The 22,948-nt window shown below is 46.5% G+C and overlaps 1 long non-coding RNA gene across 1 annotated transcript; it reads right to left on the bottom strand.

Annotated features, from left to right (window-relative positions):
• Positions 1-325: 325 nt before the first annotated feature.
• LOC136668159 (uncharacterized) lies at positions 326-1,555 on the bottom strand. Its single transcript, XR_010795476.1, has 3 exons — positions 1,365-1,555; positions 1,226-1,270; positions 326-427 (listed from the first exon to the last, which is right to left on the bottom strand). It is a non-coding gene; the product is annotated as an uncharacterized lncRNA (long non-coding RNA).
• Positions 1,556-22,948: the final 21,393 nt, after the last annotated feature.

Below are 22,948 nucleotides of genomic sequence, written 5' to 3'. Positions count from 1 at the left end.
GTAAATCAAACAGACCACAGGGATCTTTTCCTACTTCCAGCAGCTACAGTCAGTCATCCACTGCGGGGGGTGGGGGGGGGTGTAGGTGATGGGACAGAGTCAAAATGGCCACCCTGCAGGCAGCATTCTCAATGTGTTTGCACCAGAGAGGGCTGAAACTTCATTAAATAGTCTCCCAGAGTTCTCAGAAACTCTGGATGGAGTGCTCCTCGTGTTTTATTTACTCCCGGAGTGGTTCATCTTCAACACTCGAGTTATCATCAAGGCCAGACACTCAATGGCTCAATGTAATTTATCAGCATGCTTACAGCACGCTCGGTAGTAGGCCCAAGCTTGTGCATATTGTTCTCCCAGTGTTGGTTCACGCCAGGGTCCCTGAGGGATGGAATCCTAATGAAGCTGAAGATGCCAGGCCAGTGCATCAGACCTGTATTTGAGAAAAAAGGAATGTGGCTCAGCTTGCGCGAACATCAGAGAAGCATTTGTGATTTCATTAGTCCTTTGGGCCCAGTGAGGAATACATTATAGAGGAGCAGCTGGACATGTGTGTGTGTGTGTGTTTGTGTGTGTGTGTGTTTGTGTGTGTCAATGGTGGGGAGCAAACAGCATGTTTATGCATTTATGTATGTGTCAAATTATGATGTTAGCCATGACATTCAAATCCATATCCAGTGCCAAGGCAAATCATTGCCAAAGTGAAAGATGCCAACCTCCTAGTCTCAGGTGATATTGGAGCATTATACATTATAGAAGCTATTGCAAAATATATCGCATTGCCACAGCTGCAAGGAGCAGCCTGATATTACGAAAGCTCATAAAATTAAGATAGCTCTTTATCAGCATTCTCTCCTATCTACATGGCTACCACCCCCCACCATTCACCCCACCCCCACTACAGCCTGTGTATTGCTGACTAGGCAGGAAAGCCCAGGCATCGAATGGTAAAACGCTGAGTCAGGCCGGGCTGCGCCATCCTCCGCCCTAGCAGAGGTGCTCTGAGTGTGGCCTCATCAATAATGGAACATCCCCCTGAACAGCCAATGCTGGAGAGCTCCAGTCAGGGTCCCTCTCCCTGCATTGAGCTAAGGTTGTGTCAGCCTTTACTGTAGTGCTCAGCTTCCAGTTAACAAGTGCTACGCTATGAAGGCTGCAAACCCAAAGCACAGGGAATGATATATCTTACTATTGTCCTGGAACTATTGTCCCTGGGTTATTTGTAGCCTACCTGATCATTGTTTAGCTGCTTCTGGTGAATTAGGATTTGCTGGGACTGGAATGGACAAGTAGAGGCACTGGTTAGAATACTGATAACACTAAGAAATATATTTCCAATTTCCAGATTGACACTCCAGATGTTACCTTACCTTGATGTTTGTTGTCGTGTGCTAGCTTGTGTTGTTTCAAACTTCCTGTACAAAAAGCTGCGGCTAATGAAGGTGGATTCCCCTCAGGCTTAAGTCAGCCTCATTTACCTCACTGGCACACGTCTGTTGCCGCTCTTCTATGTGGATTAAATAGTGAAATAAAATCAGTATAGAGTTTATAAGGCTGTTACCACTCCGAATGTCTCCTGCAATGCCTTTCAGACAGTTGCCTGAGATGAATATGAAGAAGAACAATGTAAATTGATTACAAACTGAAATGTACTGTTGCCGTAGTTGTGTTTTCAGGAATCAATTTAGATTTATGGACATGCATGATTTTTTCGGTTTTGTGAAGCCAATAATAGAATGAAAGAACTGTGAAAGAATGGAACCTGCCTTACTGAGAAGTCTAATCATCATCACATTTACAGAAGTAAGGAAAATAAAGTACCTTCCTGTCCCCTGAAGCGCCCAGAGACTGTAGCAGCCTGTAAAACATCAGCTTTGTACAAAATCATTATTACGACACATAAAATTAGCATGACACGGAACGGTAGCGCAGCAGGTAGGTGTCACAGTCACACACTGTCTGACACACTGTGACTGTCTGTGAGGAGTGTGGTGTGTTCTCCCTGTGTCTGCGTGGGTTTCCTCCGGGTGCTCCGGTTTCCTCCAACAGTCCAAAAACACACGTTGGTAGGTGGATTGGCGACTCAAAAGTGACCGTAGGTGTGAATGTGTGTGTATGTGTGTTGCCCTGTGAAGGACTGGCGCCCCCTGCAGGGTGTATTCCTGCCTTGCGCCCAATGATTCCAGGTAGGCTCTGGACCCACCGTGACCCTGAACTGGATAAGGGTTACAGATAATGGATGGATGGATGGATAAAATTATCATAAAAATGGGTTATCCACTTTAGCAAGAACGCTAAGTATTTCCTGCAATCAAAAAGCAAAATCATCATTAGCATTTTTAGTTTTAGTTTTCTCCATAATCAAATTCAGTGTTGAACATGATTTTGTCTTATTCCTGGTTGGGCTTAGATAAAGAAACTGAATCTCCATGCTAGTCCCAGGGTCTCTATAATGTGTATTGACCTCTGCTTGCGATGAGCTCTGCTAGAGTTCAGATCAGATTGGACCATCAGTCGATATGATATTGCAGATAGATCATCAATCTGTTTCAGATTGAATTTGAATCCAATATGGCTTTCATGTTCCCTTAATGTGACAGAAAGCTGACAAGGGAATCAAAGAACACCTTCCCCACCTCTACAAATGCACCCCTTCCCCCATGGTTTTAGTTAGCTAAGATCAATGCCCTAAAAATCCATGTGAAGCCATTTAGCATAAGCTTTGATCATCACTAATTCAGTCCTCCAAAGGGCCCTTTTTCTTATTTTTGGCTTTTTGCTCTTATTACTGGGTTTGCATTGTGGGAAAAAAGAGGCCATTTCTTTCCCTCCTGTTGCCATGATAACAGACATTTTTAAAAATGCTACTTCTAAAGTGAACGTTATGTCATTTATTGATTCCCACTGTGTGCATGAAAACATTTTTTTAGCTTTGTACTTTTATAAGCATCATCAATCCAAGGCTTGAACTGTTCTGTTTCCGACAGTTCTGAAAGATCGTCTGCAACTACTATGGGATCCGGATTGATGTTCTTTGATGCACAAGAATCGTCATTACCTTTGCACAATGCAATATGTCACTGGACTATTTTTTTTCCCCTTTCTCCCCCTTCCACCATCTTTTTTTTTCTTCTTTCTAACACAGAAGCTCTGGCTGGAGACAGATGGCGTGATGTAGCATATCAGAGCTGCAATCTGCAGCCGCATCAAACATTTACACACTTCCACCCCCACCCCCGTTTCTGCAGAACACAGACACATACGGATTGTGCCGAGAGAATGAGGCCCGTTGTCACACACAACAGATCATGCTCTTGAAAACGATGAATGATTATGTATTAGAGTGAAATGGGCCTGCAGTGCCATATAAGTCGTAAAGAACCTTACAGCAATCCCCACCCCCGTCACATACTAACACATGCCTGGCACGTGCTTTGTGTCATAGCCCATAAGAACATACCCAGTTTTCTCAAGGAACACATACATCTTAACTCGTTCCTCCTTCATTGTTAGTAACCCCCTATCAATCTCCATGGTGAAATGGGTCTCTCAAAGGCTACTCTGCTCTGGGCCAAGATCTAAACCTATCAAACTTAATTACACAAATATGAGAATAATAATGCAGCAACAGGTATTGCTGCCAAAAATATACGTAATTTGCTTCTGGGCAATTTGAATGAACCAAAATGGTGGATTTTGAACAGCTTGATGAAGTGTATGCTGGAGGGAAAATGTCTTATGTCTACACAACATTAACTTCTAGATTGACTTGTACCATTACAGACATCAATACGGTGACATCTGCCAGTGTAAACACACTCTTGGGACATAATTATGACCAGAAAATTCATACTGTTAATTACTGATATAGGTATATAATTTGTCTTCTGTTATTTTTTAGGAATTAATAAAAATCTGGGCGGCACGGTGGCGCAGCCGGTAGTGTCGCAGTCACACAGCTCCAGGGGCCAGAAGGTTGTGGGTTCGATTCCCTCTCCAGGTGACTGTCTGTGAGGAGTGTGGTGTGTTCTCTCTGTGTCTGCGTGGGTTTCCTCCGGGTGACTGTCTGTGAGGAGTGTGGTGTGCTCTCTCTGTGTCTGCATGGGTTTCCTCCAGGTGACTGTCTGTGAGGAGTGTGGTGTGTTCTCTATGTGTCTGCATGGGTTTCCTCCAGGTGACTGTCTGTGAGGAGTGTGGTGTGTTCTCCCTGTGTCTGCGTGGGTTTCCTCCAGGTGACTGTCTGTGAGAAGTTTGGTGTGTTCTCTCCCTGTGTCTGTGTGGGTTTCCTCCAGGTGACTGACTGTGAGGAGTTTGGTGTGTTCTCTCCCTGGGTTTCCTCCGGGTGCTCCGGTTTCCTCCCACAGTCCAGAAACACACGTTGGTATGTGGATTGGCCACTCAAAAATGTCCATAGGTGTGAATGTGTGTGTGTGTGTGCGCGTGTCTGTGAAAAATCTATATAATTTTAATACATCCTTGTAAAATATGTGTATCTTCCTTTCCAAAAGTAAACTAAAATCTGGGAATGGAATGGAAATTGTAAGCAAAATAAGACCCTGTTCATAAATTTTATTCTCAACTCACACAAACAGCATAAATAATGTAGCAATATGCTCACATTTTCTGTTGTCACGGTCACGGGGCGGACTGACGGAGGCGGACGCACTTGCTAAAACACAGACATTTTAATTTAACAAAAGATATAACAAAACAAAGACAGGTAACAGTAGAAACAACACAACACGAAATGAAACTAAACTATCACAGAGACAGACTAGACTGGGGAACAAAACGATGATCGGAAACGAGATAACTGAATAAGGAGCGACCAAGGAGAAAGGAGACACAACACAACTGGGAACACGACAAAACAAAGGTGAACATAAACAAAGCCATGTGAGGAGAAGGAAAACAACGAACAGAGCACATGGAAGAGGAAAACAAAGCAGAAAGTGTCAAGGTGTGACAGACGCCCCCCCCAAGACACGCAACTCCCGGAGCGTGAAAAACGAGACTCTCCAGGAGCTGGCGCAGGAGGGGGCCAGAAGAAACAAGACAAACTAGAAAAGACTCAGAATGGAAAAGGGAACAAGGAACTAGACTTTAAACGGACATCGGACAGGACTAGAGAGAAGAGACGGAGAATAGGCAGGAGAAAACACACGTGACTGGACCTTGGACTGAGACAAAACAGGAGCAGATACACGTGACTGGACAGAGGACTGAAGAGGACTAACAGGGAATTTGACATGAGACTGGACAAAGGGTTTAACTGGGGACTGGACATGAGGCAAGGGAACAGGGACCATGACATTAACAGGAACTGAAACAAACACGGTGACAGGGACCGGAATAGAAACAAAAACAGACAAAGGCACAGGGACAAGGACAGAGACAGGAACCAGAACAGGAACAGAAACAGGGACAAAAACAACTGGTTGGTACCCAGGACTGGCATGTGTCTGTGGGACTGTCCAAGGTGCCAGCCTGGGTACAGTTCTGGGGATTTGCCTCGAAGTCCTTGGGGCCGGAGCCACCGTCACAGGCTTAGAAACGGCCGGAGCCACAGTCACTGGCTTGGAAACGGCCGGAGCCACAGTCACTGGCTTAGAAACGGCCGGAGCCACAGTCACTGGCTTAGAAACGGCCGGAGCCACAGTCACTGGCTTAGAAACGGCCGGAGCCACAGTCTCATGGGCAGAAACGGCCTTAGCCAAAGTCACTGGAGTAGAAACGGCCGATGCCACAGTCTCAGGGGTAGAAACGGCCGTGGCCACAGTCTCGGAGATAGGAGCAGCTGAGGGAGCCGTACTCACGGAGACTGGAGACCCTGCGACGACGTCCGAGGAGGCAGGCGGAACTGCGACGACGACATCCACGGAGGCAGACGGAACTGCGACGACGACGTCCACGGAGGCAGACGGAACTGCGACGACGTCGTCCACGGAGGCAGACGGAACTGCGACGACGTCCAAGGAGTCAGGAGGATGTGCGACGACGTCCACGAAGGCAGAGGAATCTGCGACGTCGTCCACGGAAACAGAAGAGGCGGGCGTCGCTCTCATGAAGACAGGAGAGGCGCGCGCCGCCTTCAAGGAGAGCTCCAGGCGTGCCATGATGCCTGTAAGCTTCTCCTGAATGTCAGGAGTGGGCGCAGAGCAGTGATTAGGAACTGGGGTCCTAGCGACGACGTCCACGGAGGCAGAAGAATCTGCGACGTCGTCCATGGAGACAGGCGCGGCCGGAAGCGCCGCGCTGAGGAAGACAGGCGCGGCCGTAGGCACCACGCTCAGGGAGACAGGCGCGGCCGGAGGTGCTGCGCTCAAGGAGACAGGTGCGGCCGGAGGTGCCGCGGGCATGAAGAGAGGCGCGGCCGGAGGTGCCGCTCTTACAGAAACCGGAGCGGCCGGAGGTGCCACTTTTATGGGAGCAGGAGTTAAAACGCCCAGCGGGGCAGGTGCTCGTGCTGCTCGCCGAGCACGAGTTGAGGGTTTAGCGGGTTTGGGCGCACTCTCGAGGGACTTCTTTGAACTTAATTCCCCCGGAGATGCGCCTCTGTTAGCCTCATCTCCCATGTCCTGTGATCTGAGGCTAACAGCCCTTGTCCATAACGCCCCCCCAAAAATCTCTCCGGACCTGAGGGGGTAATTCACTGGAGCTGGGTTTTCAGCCTGCTTTCTCCTCCGGCTCCGTCGATTCCCGCTGGAGGAATCACTCGATTCCTGAATCGAGTCTTCTGTTCGGGGGAAAGGAACCACACCGGACATGCTCTGAAGCCGTTGACTCCAATCCGAAGCCGCTCTCAACGCCTCCTCCACGGGATCTTTGCGGAATGGAGTCCGGTGAATTGCACATCTCCTAAAAGGGTAGTCCGTGCTAGCTGCGTCCATATATGGGTCGAACATTCTGTCACGGTCACGGGGCGGACTGACGGAGGCGGACGCACTTGCTAAAACACAGACATTTTAATTTAACAAAAGATATAACAAAACAAAGACAGGTAACAGTAGAAACAACACAACACGAAATGAAACTAAACTATCACAGAGACAGACTAGACTGGGGAACAAAACGATGATCGGAAACGAGATAACTGAATAAGGAGCGACCAAGGAGAAAGGAGACACAACACAACTGGGAACACGACAAAACAAAGGTGAACATAAACAAAGCCATGTGAGGAGAAGGAAAACAACGAACAGAGCACATGGAAGAGGAAAACAAAGCAGAAAGTGTCAAGGTGTGACATCTGTGACAAATTCTCAGTGATTTCGGTTAAGTAAGCTGACCTCCCCCACTGTTGTGGAACTGGGATGTGGGTTGCAGCGAGGCGTAGATTACAGGCCTTGTGTGCTTGCATTGAGTGAGCTGAGTGAGCAGCCTTTAATACTGATGGAGTCCTGAGGGTGAGCAATTCTCTCATCAGTATTTTTACAATGAGCACAATCTCAGCCTAATCTTGGTTTTGCCTTTACAGGGGTTAATGTATTACGAGATCATATTGACAATGTTTGCATTGTACATATAGTTTAATATACATGCATTATATATTCCCTCGCAACATCTAGAGTTGGTCAGCCCTGATATGTCCAGTATATACCGCTGTTTGGACCCATCTCATTCAATGGGTTTTCTTTGTGTTTTTATTATTTTCTACATTGTTAATGAATACAGAAGATGTTACAACTATGAAGGAACACATGGAATTATGTAATAAACAAAAAAGTGTTGAACAAACCAGAATATGTTTTATACTTACATTCTTCAAAGTAGCCACCTTTTGCTTTGATGACAGCTTTGCACACTCTCACCGTTCTCTCAATCAGCTTCATGAGGTCGTCACCTGGAATGGATTTCATTGAACAGCTGTGGCCTCGTCAAGAGTTAATTTGTAGAACCAGTCGCCTTCTTAATGTGTCTGAGCCCATAACTTGGGTTGTACAGAGGTAGGGGCTGGTACACAGTTCTATACAGTTCTATACAGCCCTATTCCACCAATGACTAATGAGAAGATGTGTCCAATCCTTTGACTGGTACTGTGTGTGTATATATATATATGTATATATATATATATATATCGCAGTCACACAGCTCAAGGGTCCTGGCGTTGTGGATTCAAGTTCCACTCCAGGTCCATGTGGGTTTCCTCCAGGTGCTCCTGTTTCCTCCAAAAACACACGTTTGTATTGGATTGGCTACTCAAAATTATCCATAAGTTGAGTGTGTAAGTGAATGTGAGTGTGTTTCGCCCTATGAAGCACTGGCACCCACTCCAGGGTGTGTTTCTGCCTTGCGCCCAGTGATTCCGGGTAGACTCTGGACTTGAATAGGAACGTTCATTCATTCATTCATTGTCTGTAACCATTTATCCAGTTCAGGGTCGAGGTGGGTCCAGAGCCTACTCGGAATCACAGGGCGCAAGGCGAGAACACACCCTGGAGGGGGCGCCAGTCATTCGCAGGGCGACACACACACTCACACTAGATACAAGACTGCTTGACAATACATAAAAATAAAACAGACCTGTGTCATTTCCAAAAATCATATCATAAAAAGCCTCAAACATGGATATGCTTTTTTTTTTGCATTTATCTTGAACAATCCCTGTTTCTGTGTCCATTCATCTGGATAAGGTCCAACCTCCTGCTCCCCTACATATGGCTAAACCCACTAACCTCATTCAGGGCTGCAGTGGATGACAGTGATATGAATTAATGTGAGAAACCTCCTGGTTTTTATTAGGTAATGAGAGTGACATCCCCTTTGTTCATATCATTGTCCCATTCCCAGGTCCAAAAAATTGTGCCATGGCATTTTACAACATGGTTTACACCATGCATTTCAGAACAGTTTTATTAGAGAATCACTCCCAGAGACACCACAAAGCAGAAAGGACAGCAGACATGTTAGCCACTCGGTTCTGTGACAAAATGCTTGTGTTTTTTTTTCTCCTTCCCATGCAGCCCTTATATCATCAAATGAATGCCCTGCAAATGCACCGTAATCAGATTCCTGATGAAGGGTAATTAGCTCAGCTCCTGTGCTCCAAGCGGAGGCGACAGGCACCACGCCAGTTGAACTAGTATTACAAATAATGCACATTGTTCTCATACGCACCACTAATGCAGCAGACCTCACACAGAGAGATAGCCAAATGCACATAGACTCATGGATTTGAGTTCAAGCTGACTAAACAACCAGCAAAGCATGGGCTAGTGGGGTACAAGTCCCCCAGCATTGTGCTGTGGAGAACTGGAACGGCATTCTCTGGACTAGTGAAACCTTCGGGATTGCTTGGAGTTTCACAACATTGGGATCCATAACTATCCATAATATATATGGACGTGATGACACTGATGACCAAGTGGCCAAATGCCATCAATTTGTCACAGAAATGTTCAAACAGCCTGTGTAAAGCCTTTCCATAAAGAAAGCCATACAGTTTATTTTACAGAGGAATTTACATGAACTAGTTTTTAAACATAATAACATAAAATCCATCCTGATGGGTAATTTGGCTCCATAAAACTTCTAACCAAATTCTACATATGACAGTTGATTCAAATGCATGGCTTGGTGCACAGCCTCTGCTGCCAAGTATGCTGCTGACTCTGAAGTGCTCTATTCAGAGACTTGACTAAGTCAGGCCACCTGTTCATGCTTCATATAATAAAACCAACATAGATGAGCTTCAAAGGCCTCAGTAAGACACTGGGATGTCAGAGGGGGTGAAATGGATGTTGCTTTGATACAAATATCCACAGTAAGACCACAGGTATTAGGTAGATACTGTAATACTTATTCCTGAATACTTGAAAATATTGTTTTCATTCATTATCTGGATGTAATCCTTGTAATATTTGAAAACCACAGCTCCCCTCAATTTTATTACAAAGAAACCAATAGAAAATGTATGGAAAATTGGGATTTTGTTTGTAAAATGCTATAAAACATTACTTGAATATTAATTTAATGGGCAGAATTAAATAAATGAATAAAAAGTTTCAATGTTTTGTAAAATGTGACCTTGAAGCCCTCAGACAGCGCTGCAAGAAAAAGTGCTACGGTGATAGGCTTAATATAGCCACATTGACTCAGGAGTATTTTAAATTCAGTTCTATGCAGAAATGCTGTGGATGAGTTGCTGAGAATGCTGAGAATGAGTTCTCAGGGCCCAAGCTCGTGCTGTGGTCAGACTTTTTAATTGTAATAACAAGCCTATTGTTTATAGCAACCACTGCTTAACAGTAGCAATGGTGAGAGTAGGTAACCAGCCAGAGAATAGCACTGATACACAGGTTTAAAACAGGCTCCAGTATTGTAAATACTAGCAGTATTACAAATACAATTTACTGTAAATACTAGCAATATTACATGCTCACAGCTAAAGATGGGCTCCCTCGTTCGACAATAGCAGCAGCCACTAGTTATAGACAGGCTCCCTCGTTCGACATTAGAAGCAGCCACTAGTTATAGACAGGCTCCCTCATTCGATATTAGTAGCAGCCACTAGTTATAGACAGGCTCCCTCGTTCGACATTAGTAGCAGCCACTAGTTATAGACAGGCTCCCTCGTTCGACATTAGCAGCAGCCACTAGTTATATACAGGCTCCGTCGTTCGACATTAGTAGCAGCCACTAGTTATAGACAGGCTCCCTCGTTCGACATTAGCAGCAGCCACTAGTTATATACAGGCTCCGTCGTTCGACATTAGTAGCAGCCACTAGTTATAGACAGGCTCCCTCGTTCAACATTAGTAGCAGCCACTAGTTATAGATGGGCTCCCTCGTTCGACATTAGCAGCAGCCACTAGTTATATACAGGCTCCGTCGTTCGACATTAGTGGCAGCCACTAGTTATAGACAGGCTCCCTCGTTTGACATTAGCAGCAGCCACTAGTTATATACAGGCTCCGTCGTTCGACATTAGCAGCAGCCACTAGTTATAGACAGGCTCCCTTGTTCGACATTAGCAGCAGCCACTAGTTATAGACAAGCTCCCTCAGTCGAGATCAGCAGTAGATAGTAGCTGTGATAGGCGGCTTGGCACTAGCAGGGGCATTTGACAATGGTGAATGCAAGCACTTGACGATGGTGAAGGCAGCCACTTATCAGCAGCATAGAAAATGGGCTTCCTTGGTCAGCAGGCCATTAGCCTCTTGCGTATTTGTTATGGTACCATTATATGAAGCATATATTATGATTTCATACAGATATATGCTGTCTTCAATGTGACATATTTTTCTGGGAAGTCCATGGTTATTTCAATGTTTATGTTCAGTTGACCTGTCTGCAGTCTAGAGTCCGGTTTCCCATAAAACATCTTAGCATTAAAATCATCTTAACAGGTTTTGTTCAATGTGATGTTCACCCTACCACTTAAGAATCTTATTGTTCTATGATGCTTTAGGGAAACCCAGCCCAGATCTGTCTCCTATTGCATAACATAATGTAAAGAATCAGAGAATGGTGACCACAGCCTTTTGAGCAGCTGAAGTTCTGTAATTTCTTAAGCAAGAATGGGCAAGAATTCCACTTCAGCAATTTGTATCCTCAGTTCCCAAACAATTTGAAAAGTGTAATGAAAAGGAAAGGTTTTACTTGGAAATCAGACGACTGTCTTTGCCATTGGATTCACGTGTGTTATCTTTTAAGACTGATTCGTTTTTTCTTTTAGGACAGCCATTCCCCTACATAACTTGATGAGCTCACTGTGTCTCATCCCCTCCCTTGTCCTGGGCTAGTCTCCCAGGGGATCTAAACGCACAAAGGTCAGCTTAAAATGCAGAGGAGTAGAAGATGCTATAGTGCTATCTAAAATAGACCAGGGTTAAAGACAAGAGAGACAGAGGTGATGTTGGAGGCTTGCTGCAAAAGGTGAGAGGGAACAGCAAGGCTTTTCTGTTTTTTAATTTTTTATTTTTTATGGAGTGCTTTTATTTCATCATTCTGCTCTGCTATGCTGTTTGACAGAATATTTTAAAATCAGGCAAAGGATGGTTCATTTTGCAACAACGGAACTCTGGGGGAAAAAGGCAATACATTCACCACATATGAAATCATTAGCTTAGCACTTAGCTCTATTTTAGAGAGTCCACTTGGACCTCAGTGAAAGGGGCGGAGGCGAAAGGAGACAAACCCATATCCATCCACACACCACAGGGACATGCCCCAGATTGCAATCCAACACGAACATGTCGGAGCCCTTTGGCCAAATACTACAAAAGTAATAATCCTCAACGCCCTGTCCCCAATTCTGCTCCAGAACAGCTTTCATATATATCTTTCTTATTTTAACAGTTTAACTCGCTTTTCTGCTGTAGACACACTAGCAAGGGGGAGGGAAACAGTGTGAGGGTCTTGAGCATAAAAGGCCCTGCTCAAAATGGGGTCATATATTTAAAAAAAGAATATATATATATATATATATATATATATATATATATATATATATACTTTATAGGGTGCTGTTTATATGGTTAGCACAGGAACACACAAGGCTACATCTGCATCAACTAGCAATACCACCTTAATCATGCTACCTCACCATATCAACAACAAATTACTGGTATCGGTACATCTAGCCCTGAAAGGGAAACAAGTGACGAGACTAACAAAATGTACACAAAGTTCCAGTTGATTTTACTGATCCCACTTAGAAGCGGACCATACGTTCACAAGGTTCATATATAACTGAGGGACCATTTCCTAGGGACAAAAATAGCAGATAATTTCCAAGCAATTTTTCATTCAAAATTCCTACGATGCGTGGCAAATTTCCTTGCAAATGGTTGTGCTGCTTGCCAAAAATGGATTGTGTTTATTACGAGCCATGCTGGCTTTTACAGATAAAAAATGCTCATACAACCATCCCACAAGGACATTGGAATTTAATGTCTACAACTTTCTGCTTAAAAAAGACGAAATGATCTCATGTTTATTTAGCAGCATGTGTGTTATACCTGTAGATGCACAACTACTGGACTCTGAGCAGGTTAGATATGGGTCAAGTAATCCATGACATTGAATTAGACGCTAGCTACATGCAGGCATGAAAACACTTTGAAAAAGTAGGTAAACATAACAATGGAAACGTCCTATGAGAAACTGACCTGGAGGCATCCCGGAGGAAAATTAAAATGTTCATAAGTTGCTCCGTAATCGCTCAGAAGACACAATGGTGATTCTCCTAAATGTCCTTATGAGAAAAAAGAATGAGGCAGAAAGAAGACAGATACAAGAGATAAAGGAGAACTTTATTGAGTCTCCACTAAAATTACTTAATGACTTTACTGATCCTCAGGAGACACAACTGAGCATCAGGAGACTTATGCTAAAGTTTTCTTTGTATTTCCATCTGATGTCATTGTTGATTTTTCTTTCTTCTGGGCATCCCATTTAATGAGAGCTTCATGATAAGATCAACAAAAGAGCTCTTCAATTCAGTACAAATGTATTTCCTTGTTGACACAGAATACAGGATAAGATGGTGTCTGATATGAAAGAAGCAGAGTTGTACTCAATAATAATGGACACTACTCAGGACCTAAAGGGGACATGATTGTGGCGAAATGCTGTTCACTTTGGTTTGTTATGTTCAGAAGCTCTGTGTCTTTTAGGGTGGAACTATGTTTGAGGGAATGACTTTTGTTTGGATGTGTCTGGAGTTTAACTTGTCTAAGTTTTTATTTACTGTTTTAACTACCACAGAAACTCATTTGTAACTCCAGATGTTACGTTTTTTGTAGAACACAGTTTGTGTTTACTTTCATGCAGTTAGCCATCTCCCGAATTTGGAGACATTTCCACTTCAAGTGATCCGAAACAGCAAATATAAGTCCATATTTCCTGTTTACCTATGGAGCAGAAATAGAGCAACATCCTCATCTCAGTTTCTGCTTTTCAACTTTTGCAGTCTCCCCATTGTCTAAAAAACTCCAGATGCCTTTTCTGTGTGATGAGCACAGAGAGAATAAGCCTAGCAAACCAGACCGAGACAGGCTTTGTAAAAACATTAGACCGGGTTTGGGGCACACAAACAGACCTAAGAACTAGCAAATATCAGAGTAGTATAAAAGTGTTTTTGAGTTAGAATCATGAATATTGCCTTTAAGTAGATGGGATCAGCTCAGTCAGGGGCTAAGCCAAGGGACTGTTCAAACAAAGACAAAACTGGCAATTCATGCTTTTGAAATTAATTATTTTAGGCTTTTAAAACATTTCAGGTAAAACACTGCAAATAGACTTGAAAGAAAGATCATTGAACATATTCAGAGCAAGGGATGTCACTTCCCAAGTGTAGAGGACAAATATACAATGGAGCTATAATTATGATTAGCATATTTTCTGGTGTGCAGAAGCATCATACACTTACATTGTTCATTCATTCATTCATTATCTGTAAGCGCTTATCCAGTTCAGGGTCGCAGTGGGTCCAGAGGCTACCTGGAATCATTGGGCGCAAGGTGGGAATACAGAAGGGCGCCAGTCCTTCACAGGGCAACACACACACTCACACCTACGGACACTTTTGAGTCGCCAATCCACCTACCAACGTGTGTTTTTGGACTGTGGGAGGAAACCTGAGCACCTGGAAGAAACCCAGACGGACACTCCCGAGAACACACCACACTCCTCACAGACAGTCACCCGGAGGAAACCCACGCGGACACTGGGAGAACACACCAAACTCCTCACAGACAGTCACCCGGAGGAAACCCAGACGGACACTGGGAGAACACACCACACTCCTCACAGACAGTCACCCGGAGGAAACCCACGCGGACACAGGGAGAACACACCACACTCCTCACAGACAGTCACCCGGAGCGGGAATCGAAACCACAACCTCCAGGTCCCTGGAGCTGTGTGACTGCGACACTACCTGCTGCGCCACCGTGCCACCACACTTACATTGTGCATCACCTAATTTTAAATAAGTACTAAACAATGCTTGTCAACACATTACAGAAATTATAGAGAATTACAATATTTTGAAAGACATTATTTTGTTTTTAGCCAACGCATTTGGAGATGGAAGCGTCTGGAGAACCATCTTAATTCTAAACCAACACTTAAACAGGGTCATTCAGAATAACCTCATGGACACACAACTGATGACAAGATATTTTTAAGAAACCTAAAAAGAATAAAAGAAAAAGCACACAGGAAAACATTCTATGCATGCGATTATACAATGTCTTCCATGTCAGAAGGAATAGATACCGTTGCAAAACATTTTCAGCGTCTTTGTCGAAAACAACTTTTCCTGGGAAGCAAAAGTGCACTGAATGTATCTATCAAGGCAATAGCTGTTATTGTCACCTGCGCTTCCATCACAATTACTTTAAATATGAAATGCTCTCAGATCATGGATAAAAACGGCATGCACAATTAAAGGTCTGAGGGTTTGCTCCTGAGGCTTTCCTCAGTTCTGTCTAGTTTGAGGGTCATGACATCTCCTCTAATGCTTTTTTCTTAAAATATATCTCTTGACTGTGGCAAGTGCAGAGAGGTCTTTATTAAAACTGAAAACCATCAAACACTACCTGAGAAGCACAATGTCCCAAGACAGACTTTTTCTGGACTTGCTATTCTCAGCAATGAAAGCCAGGGTGCTTGTCAAATGGATCTGACAGGTATTGTGAAGGTTTTTCACGGCGGATGGGACATTTTGGGCATTGTTAAACGTAAGAGTGTTTCATTGTATTCTATCTGATAGTATGCCTGAATACAGGTTGGTGCAGACATCTACGAGTCAGTGCCAGCTTAAATTTTGTCTTTGTTACAACATGCCAGTAGCATCAGTAACATTTTTAGCTTGGTACACTGGGCCTCCACCCTGCCTCTTTTGGTGGGGCCCAAGAATTTGTTGCCATGTCACTCTACAGAACTTGAACACATCCTAATCAAGGCTGGAATAAAGGTGTAGGCTCCAGCCTAAGGCTTCAGACACATTATTGGGCATAAATTAGCTACAACAAACTTTAAGATGCTAAATGTTTTGGCCAACATCTAAAATGGGAACATATTCTAACCCATTATTCAAGTATGAACACAGTCCTGGCATCTTAAAGAAATATCGATGACCTGATTTGTTCAAGGGTGGCACGGTGGTGCAGCAGGTAGTGTCGCAGTCACACAGTTCCAGGGGCCTGGAGGTTGTGGGTTCGATTCCCACTCCGGGTGACTGTCTGTGAGGAGTGTGGTGTGTTCTCCCTGTGTCTGCGTGGGTTTCCTCCGGGTGACTGCCTATGAGGAGTGTGGTTTGTTCTCTCTGTGTCTGCGTGGGTTTCCTCCCACAGTCCAAAAACACACATTGGTAGGTGGATTGGCGACTCAAAAGTGTCCGTAGGTATGTGTGAATGTGTGTTGCCCTGTGACGGACTGGCGCCCCCTCCAGGGTGTATTCCTGCCTTGCGCCCAATGATTCCAGGTAGGCTCTGGACCCACCGCAACCCTGAACTGGATAAGCGCATACAGATAATGAATGGATGATTTGTTCAAAATATCACAAGGATCAAACAACCCAGCATTTGTCTTACCCTATATAAATAGCCCTTTTCAGAATGGTTTCAGCCACTGTTGAGAACAAGCGTGTTTACTTTCAAGCTCTAAGGGTGAGGCACACGGAGCAGAATAGCTCTTATTTCTCAGCACACGTTGTGTTTGTTTTAACCTTATCTTTGTACTCTAACATAAACACTACAGACTCAAGCCAGGAGTCGGGACAACTCTGTGAGAGCCTGCTCTCTATGTAAGACACAGCACAAGAGGGTGGCCAAGACATATACGTAATATAAACCCAACTTAGCAGTTTAAAGAAATACCCAAAACACATCATGAACTGAATTGAATTGTTATGACTGAAGTGAAAAAACACACGTTGGTAGGTGGATTGGCGACTCAAAAGTGTCCGTAGGTGTGAGTGTGTGAGTGAATGTGTGTGTGTGTCTGTGTTGCCCTGTGAAGGACTGGCGCCCCCTCCAGGGTGTATTCCCTGCCTTGCGCCCAATGATTCCAGGTAAGCTCTGGACCCCCCGCGACCCTGAACTGGATAAGCGGTTACAGATAATGAATGAATGACTGAAGTGACTGAAACAGTTGTGCATTTGAAGGTCAGTGCTTTGCATTTCCTTCCCTGTGCACAGTAGCAAATAATGACTTGATTAAAAATGAATGAACAAGATGGTAAAAAATAATTCTACTATTAAGGAATGGTGAGTGTATTTTCTCCATAAAGTAAGTGTTGGATAAGAAACAATACTTGTTAAAAGTTAAAAAAAATCAACTTTGATGGAGGGGAAATGCTGTTTTCTCTGGTTTGTTTATGTTCGGAAGCTCAGCGTCTTTTAAAGTGGTATGTTTGAGGGGAACTCGTTTTGTAGCACTTTCGGTATTGCAGTTAACCATCTGCTGAATTTGGAGACATTCCACCTTACGTAATCTGAAACAGCAAAAATAAATCAATATTATCTGGCTATGGAGCAGGAATAGAGCAATATCCTCATCTCTGCTCATGCTTTTCAACGTTTATAGTTTTCTCCATTGTCCTAAAAATTCCAGATGCCAGATTCCAGAGAAAGAGCCAAAATCTATCATACCGGACTGAGGTAGTTTTTTTTTTTTTTTTTTTTTTAGTAATTTACAGACATTGAGGCTTCGTAAACACTTTAGAGCACACAAACAGACTGTAGCGCTAGCAAATGGTAAGGAAATATCTAAGTTATTTTAATTCAAATCGTGAACATTGCCTTTAAGCTATGCAATGATGGACACATGAAAACGTCAGTCCATTCTCAGTCCAAATGCTTGAAAATTTCCCCCCAGTCACTTCACGTAAAAGATTTGGCAACCCTATTAAGCTGTTGTTTTTATAAAGCATATATTAAATTTTCATTGAGGGAGCCAGCTCTCGTCTTTATGCTACATCAACTGTCACAACAAAGCATTTAGCTGAGCTCTTAGCCCATCACTAAGAGACCACTCAAAGGCCAACTGAACTCTAAAACTGAAGTACTGAGCATCACTGCAGCCGAGAATCTGCACAGTCATCCTTAACAACAGGGCCATTTTGTCTCCAGAGCTGGATTCTGCTGGTATAATGTGTCAAGCTCAGGGCTAAATTACTCCTCCAGAATGATGTGTGGGCTTTTTTTCACAGGGAGCATTAGCTAAAAAGGCATTTATTAAAATTTTTTGGCTTGGGAAAAAAAGTTGAGTGCAGCAGAGCAAGGTCATATATGAAGGTCAAACACCTTGTAAAAGCAAGGCCAGATTTGGTAAATTCTTGCAGTTTCTTAGACATGTACGCAAGTCACAAGGCCACAGTAGTAACCCATGATGAAATACATAAGGGCATCAGTGTACAGCGTGTTGCATCTACTTCCTTCCACGCAGCGTATCAACAATGCATTAGGAGCCCAGCAGGTGGCTGGGAAAGCAGTAATTTCCATGACAACGACAGTGGAACGCCATGCGCGGCGAGTGTGTATTTATGGCCATGGCCTCGGCGTGAGTCATCTTTGTAACTGGCTTTGCCTCCAAAAAAGTCTACTGCTCTACTGCTTGTCAGGCCTTCGTCCTGTCATGTCTGTTGTCCCCGCCATGTGCTTTATTTGCACATGGCTATGTTTTGTTTATGTTCTAGTCTCCGCCTTTGTCCCGCCTCCTCGTCTGTCATCTGTTAACCCGTCCTCCTTGTTATCTGTCCAGGTGTGTCTCGTTTGTGTGAGTATTTAAGCCCTCTTGTTTCACGTCCTGTTTGTCGTTCATTTCATTCACATTCTCTTTTCTCTTTTGTCATGTCAGTCATGTTATCTGTCTGTCTCCGTAGTTTCTCTCATCGTCGTTTTGCTCCCCAGTCTAGTCTGTCTAAGTGTTAGTCTAGTTTCATTTCGTGTTGTGTTGTAACTACTGTTTCCTGTCGTTGTTTTGTTATTTCTTTCATTATAATTAAAATACCGTGTTTTAGCAAATGCGTCCGCCTCCGTCAGTCCGCTCCGTGAATCCTGACAGAATGAACGACCCTCAGGACGCAGCTAGCACGGACTATTACATCAAAGGTTGTGCCGTTCGCCGGACTCCATTCCGCACAGGCCACAAAGATCCTGTGGAGGAGGCTTTGAAAGCGGCCTCGGAATGGAGTCGCCGGCTCCAGCTCCTGCCTGGCGCTGTTCCGGATCCTATAGCGGTGGAGTCGACTCGGGAATCGAGTCGTTGCGCCAGCGGGAGTCGAAAGAGTCGGCGGAAGAACCGTGCTGGAGTTCCCCCCTCGCTGGAGGATTACCCCCTCAGGTCCGGGGAAATTTTTGGGGGGGCGTTAAGGGTAGGGGCTGTTAGCCTCACCTCCGTACCTCTGAGGCCTGAGGCTAACAGGGGCGCACCTCGAGGTGATCTAATGGGTGCGCCTGTGAAACCCCCTAAACCCTTTACAGCTCCAGCGCGAGCCCGGCGAGCAGCACAAACCCCTGTCCTCGAGAGCGCGGCGCGCGGCTCTCCTGTCTTCGTGAGCGCGACGGCTCTCCTTGGACGTCGTCGCAGGTCCCCCTGCCTCCTTGGACGTCGTCGCAGGTCCCCCTGCCTCCGTGGACGACGCCGCAGGTCCCCCTGCCTCCGTGGACGACGCCGCAGGTCCCCCTGCCTCCGTGGACGACGCCGCAGGTCCCCCTGCCTCCGTGGACGACGCCGCAGGTCCCCCTGCCTCCGTGGACGACGCCGCAGGTTCCCCTGCCTCCGTGGACGACGCCGCAGGTTCCCCTGCCTCCGTGGACGACGCCGCAGGTTCCCCTGCCTCCGTGGACGACGCCGCAGGTTCCCCTGCCTCCGTGGACGACGCCGCAGGTTCCCCTGCCTCCGTGGACGACGCCGCAGGTTCCCCTGCCTCCGTGGACGACGCCGCAGGTTCCCCTGCCTCCGTGGACGACGCCGCAGGTTCCCCTGCCTCCGTGGACGACGCCGCAGGTTCCCCTGCCTCCGTGGACGACGCCGCAGGTTCCCCTGCCTCCGTGGACGACGTCGCAGGTTCCCCTGCCTCCGTGGACGACGTCGCAGGGCTTCCTGTCCCGGTGATGGCGGCACCCGCCGCTCCAGTCTCCGTTGATGGCGGCACCCGCCGCTCCAGTCTCCGTGATGGCGGCACCCGCCGCTCCAGTCTCCGTGATGGCGGCACCCGCCGCTCCAGTCTCCGTGATGGCGGCACCCGCCGCTCCAGTCTCCGTGATGGCGGCACCCGCCGCTCCTGTCCCGTTGATGGCGGCACCCGCCGCTCCTGTCCCGTTGATGGCGGCACCCGCCGCTCCTGTCCCGTTGATGGCGGCACCCGCCGCTCCAGTCTCCGTGATGGCGGCACCCGCCGCTCCAGTCTCCGTGATGGCGGCACCCGCCGCTCCTGTCCCGTTGATGGCGGCACCCGCCGCTCCTGTCCCGTTGATGGCGGCACCCGCCGCTCCTGTCCCGTTGATGGCGGCACCCGCCGCTCCTGTCCCCGTGATGGCGGCACCCGCCGCTCCTGTCCCCGTGATGGCGGCACCCGCCGCTCCTGTCCCCGTGATGGCGGCACCCGCCGCTCCTGTCCCCGTGATGGCGGCACCCGCCGCTCCTGTCCCCGTGATGGCGGCACCCGCCGCTCCAGTCCCCGTGACTGTGGCTACGGCCTCTCCTGTCCCCGTGACTGTGGCTACGGCCTCCCCTGTCCATGTCCGTAGGTCGGCCCGAAGGACTTCAGGGCCGATCCCCAGAACTGTGCCTAGGCTGGTTCCTCAGACTGCCACACAGACATTAGCCAGTCCTGGGCACCCCCCTGTTATTTTGGTTCCCTTGTCTGTCCCTGTCCTGGTTCCCGTCTCTGTCCTTGTCCCTGTACCCGTGTCTGCCTTTGTGTCTGTCCCGGTCCCTGTCACGGTGTTTGTGTCTGTCCCCCTGAATGTCTTGGTCCCTGTTCCCCTACCTAGTCCAGTCCAGTTTCCTGTTAGTCCTGTCCAGGCCCCATTTCAACCCTATGTCCCGTCTCCTGTCCAGTCCTTGTTTCAACCCCCTGTCCAGTTTCAAGTCTCGTCTCCTCTCCAGTCACCGTTTCAATCATCGGTCCTGTCTCCAGTCCCGTCTCCTGTCAAGTCCCCTGTTAGTCCTGTTCAGTCCTCGTTTCAACCCTCAGTCTCATCACATGTCCAGTCCCCTGTTAGTCCTGTCCAGCCTCCCTTTCAACCCTCTGTTCAGTCTCAAGTCCCGTCTCCTGTTCAGTCCCCGTTCCAACCCTCTGTCCTGTCTCATGTCCAGTCCCCAGTTGGTCATGTCCAGTCTCCGTATCAGTCTAGTGTAATGTCACCTGTCATGTCTAATGTTCCTATCCTGTCCAGTGTCTTGTCACCAGTCTCTGCTCCCGTTCAGTCTCAGCACTCAGTCCTGTCATCAGTCCCGTCTCCATTCCAGTCCCCTGTCCTGTCACCTGTCCATGTCCAGTCTTCTGTCTCCAAACGTGTCCAGTCTCCGTATCCGTCCCACGTTCAGTCCCCTGTCTTGTCTCCAGTCCAGTCTCCCGTCATTTCCCATGTGTCCACTCCTGTCCTGTCCAGTCCGTTCTCGTCTCTTGTGGCTCCCCTTTGTCAGTCTCCTGTCATGTCCCAAGTCCCGTCTCGTATATTCGGTCCTGTCGTGTCCCCAGCTCCTGTCTGTTCCCGTCCTGTCCTGAGTCCTGTCACCCGTTGGTTTGTTGTCCTGTCTTGTTTTCCGTGCCCTCTCCAGTGCCAGCTCCTGGGGGGTTTAGGAGTACGCGCCCGGGAGTTGCGCGTTCTTGGGGGGGGCATCTGTCACGCCTTCGTCCTGTCATGTCTGTTGTCCCCGCCATGTGCTTTATTTGCACATGGCTATGTTTTGTTTATGTTCTAGTCTCCGCCTTTGTCCCGCCTCCTCGTCTGTCATCTGTTAACCCGTCCTCCTTGTTATCTGTCCAGGTGTGTCTCGTTTGTGTGAGTATTTAAGCCCTCTTGTTTCACGTCCTGTTTGTCGTTCATTTCATTCACATTCTCTTTTCTCTTTTGTCATGTCAGTCATGTTATCTGTCTGTCTCCGTAGTTTCTCTCATCGTCGTTTTGCTCCCCAGTCTAGTCTGTCTAAGTGTTAGTCTAGTTTCATTTCGTGTTGTGTTGTAACTACTGTTTCCTGTCGTTGTTTTGTTATTTCTTTCATTATAATTAAAATACCGTGTTTTAGCAAATGCGTCCGCCTCCGTCAGTCCGCTCCGTGAATCCTGACACTGCTGCTGAGTTTCTCAGTCATGAGGTCACGCCAGTATGAGTGTGGCTGGCCATCGTTTCCACCATCCCTGGCTTGTTCTCCATGGCAACTGGTGAACTAGTGAGACAGTCTGCATACAGCAGGCTCCAAGGGTAACAGGCATGGACATCGAAGTTGAGAGAGGAGGGAAGATGGCAGCACATCGGCCTATGATACAGACCAGGGGCAATGGGGGAGGAGACCAAGAAGGGCAATGCCTCAACTGTTAGCTGTTGTGGCTTCTAAGCTTTATTGATACACATCAGTGGCGATTTCTCTAAGACTGCAGGGGAAGTTTAGCTTCCCTTAAAATGTCAAAAATTAAAACAGTTGTGTTAACATTTCACTGACAACAGATGCGCTAGAACACGTTCATTACTAAGACGATTTCATTCCGGATCAGCTACTTATCACAAATCGACTAACTTCTCATACATTCTCGTAGCGTCAATGTATTTGCCCGTAGAAGCCGAGTGTCTATTCACTTCAACAGGACTGCGTGGAACATTTTTTTGTATTGCTCTGAAACTCTCCCGCCATTGGATAAATGCCATGATTTTGACCCTGAGCATCTCTGGGGTGAATGAAGCTGTGGGCGGGCCTGGACGTGGAGCTTCTGCAAGATGACTGGAGGATCAGTCGAAAGGCTGAATCCAGTTTTGATTGACAGCTATTTTGAGAT

This window comes from Hoplias malabaricus, chromosome 15 (assembly GCF_029633855.1).
Source record: "Hoplias malabaricus isolate fHopMal1 chromosome 15, fHopMal1.hap1, whole genome shotgun sequence".
Taxonomy (NCBI): domain Eukaryota; kingdom Metazoa; phylum Chordata; class Actinopteri; order Characiformes; family Erythrinidae; genus Hoplias; species Hoplias malabaricus.
The sequence above is the reverse complement of the archived record's forward strand: the minus strand, read 5'-3'. Positions and strand labels throughout refer to the sequence as shown.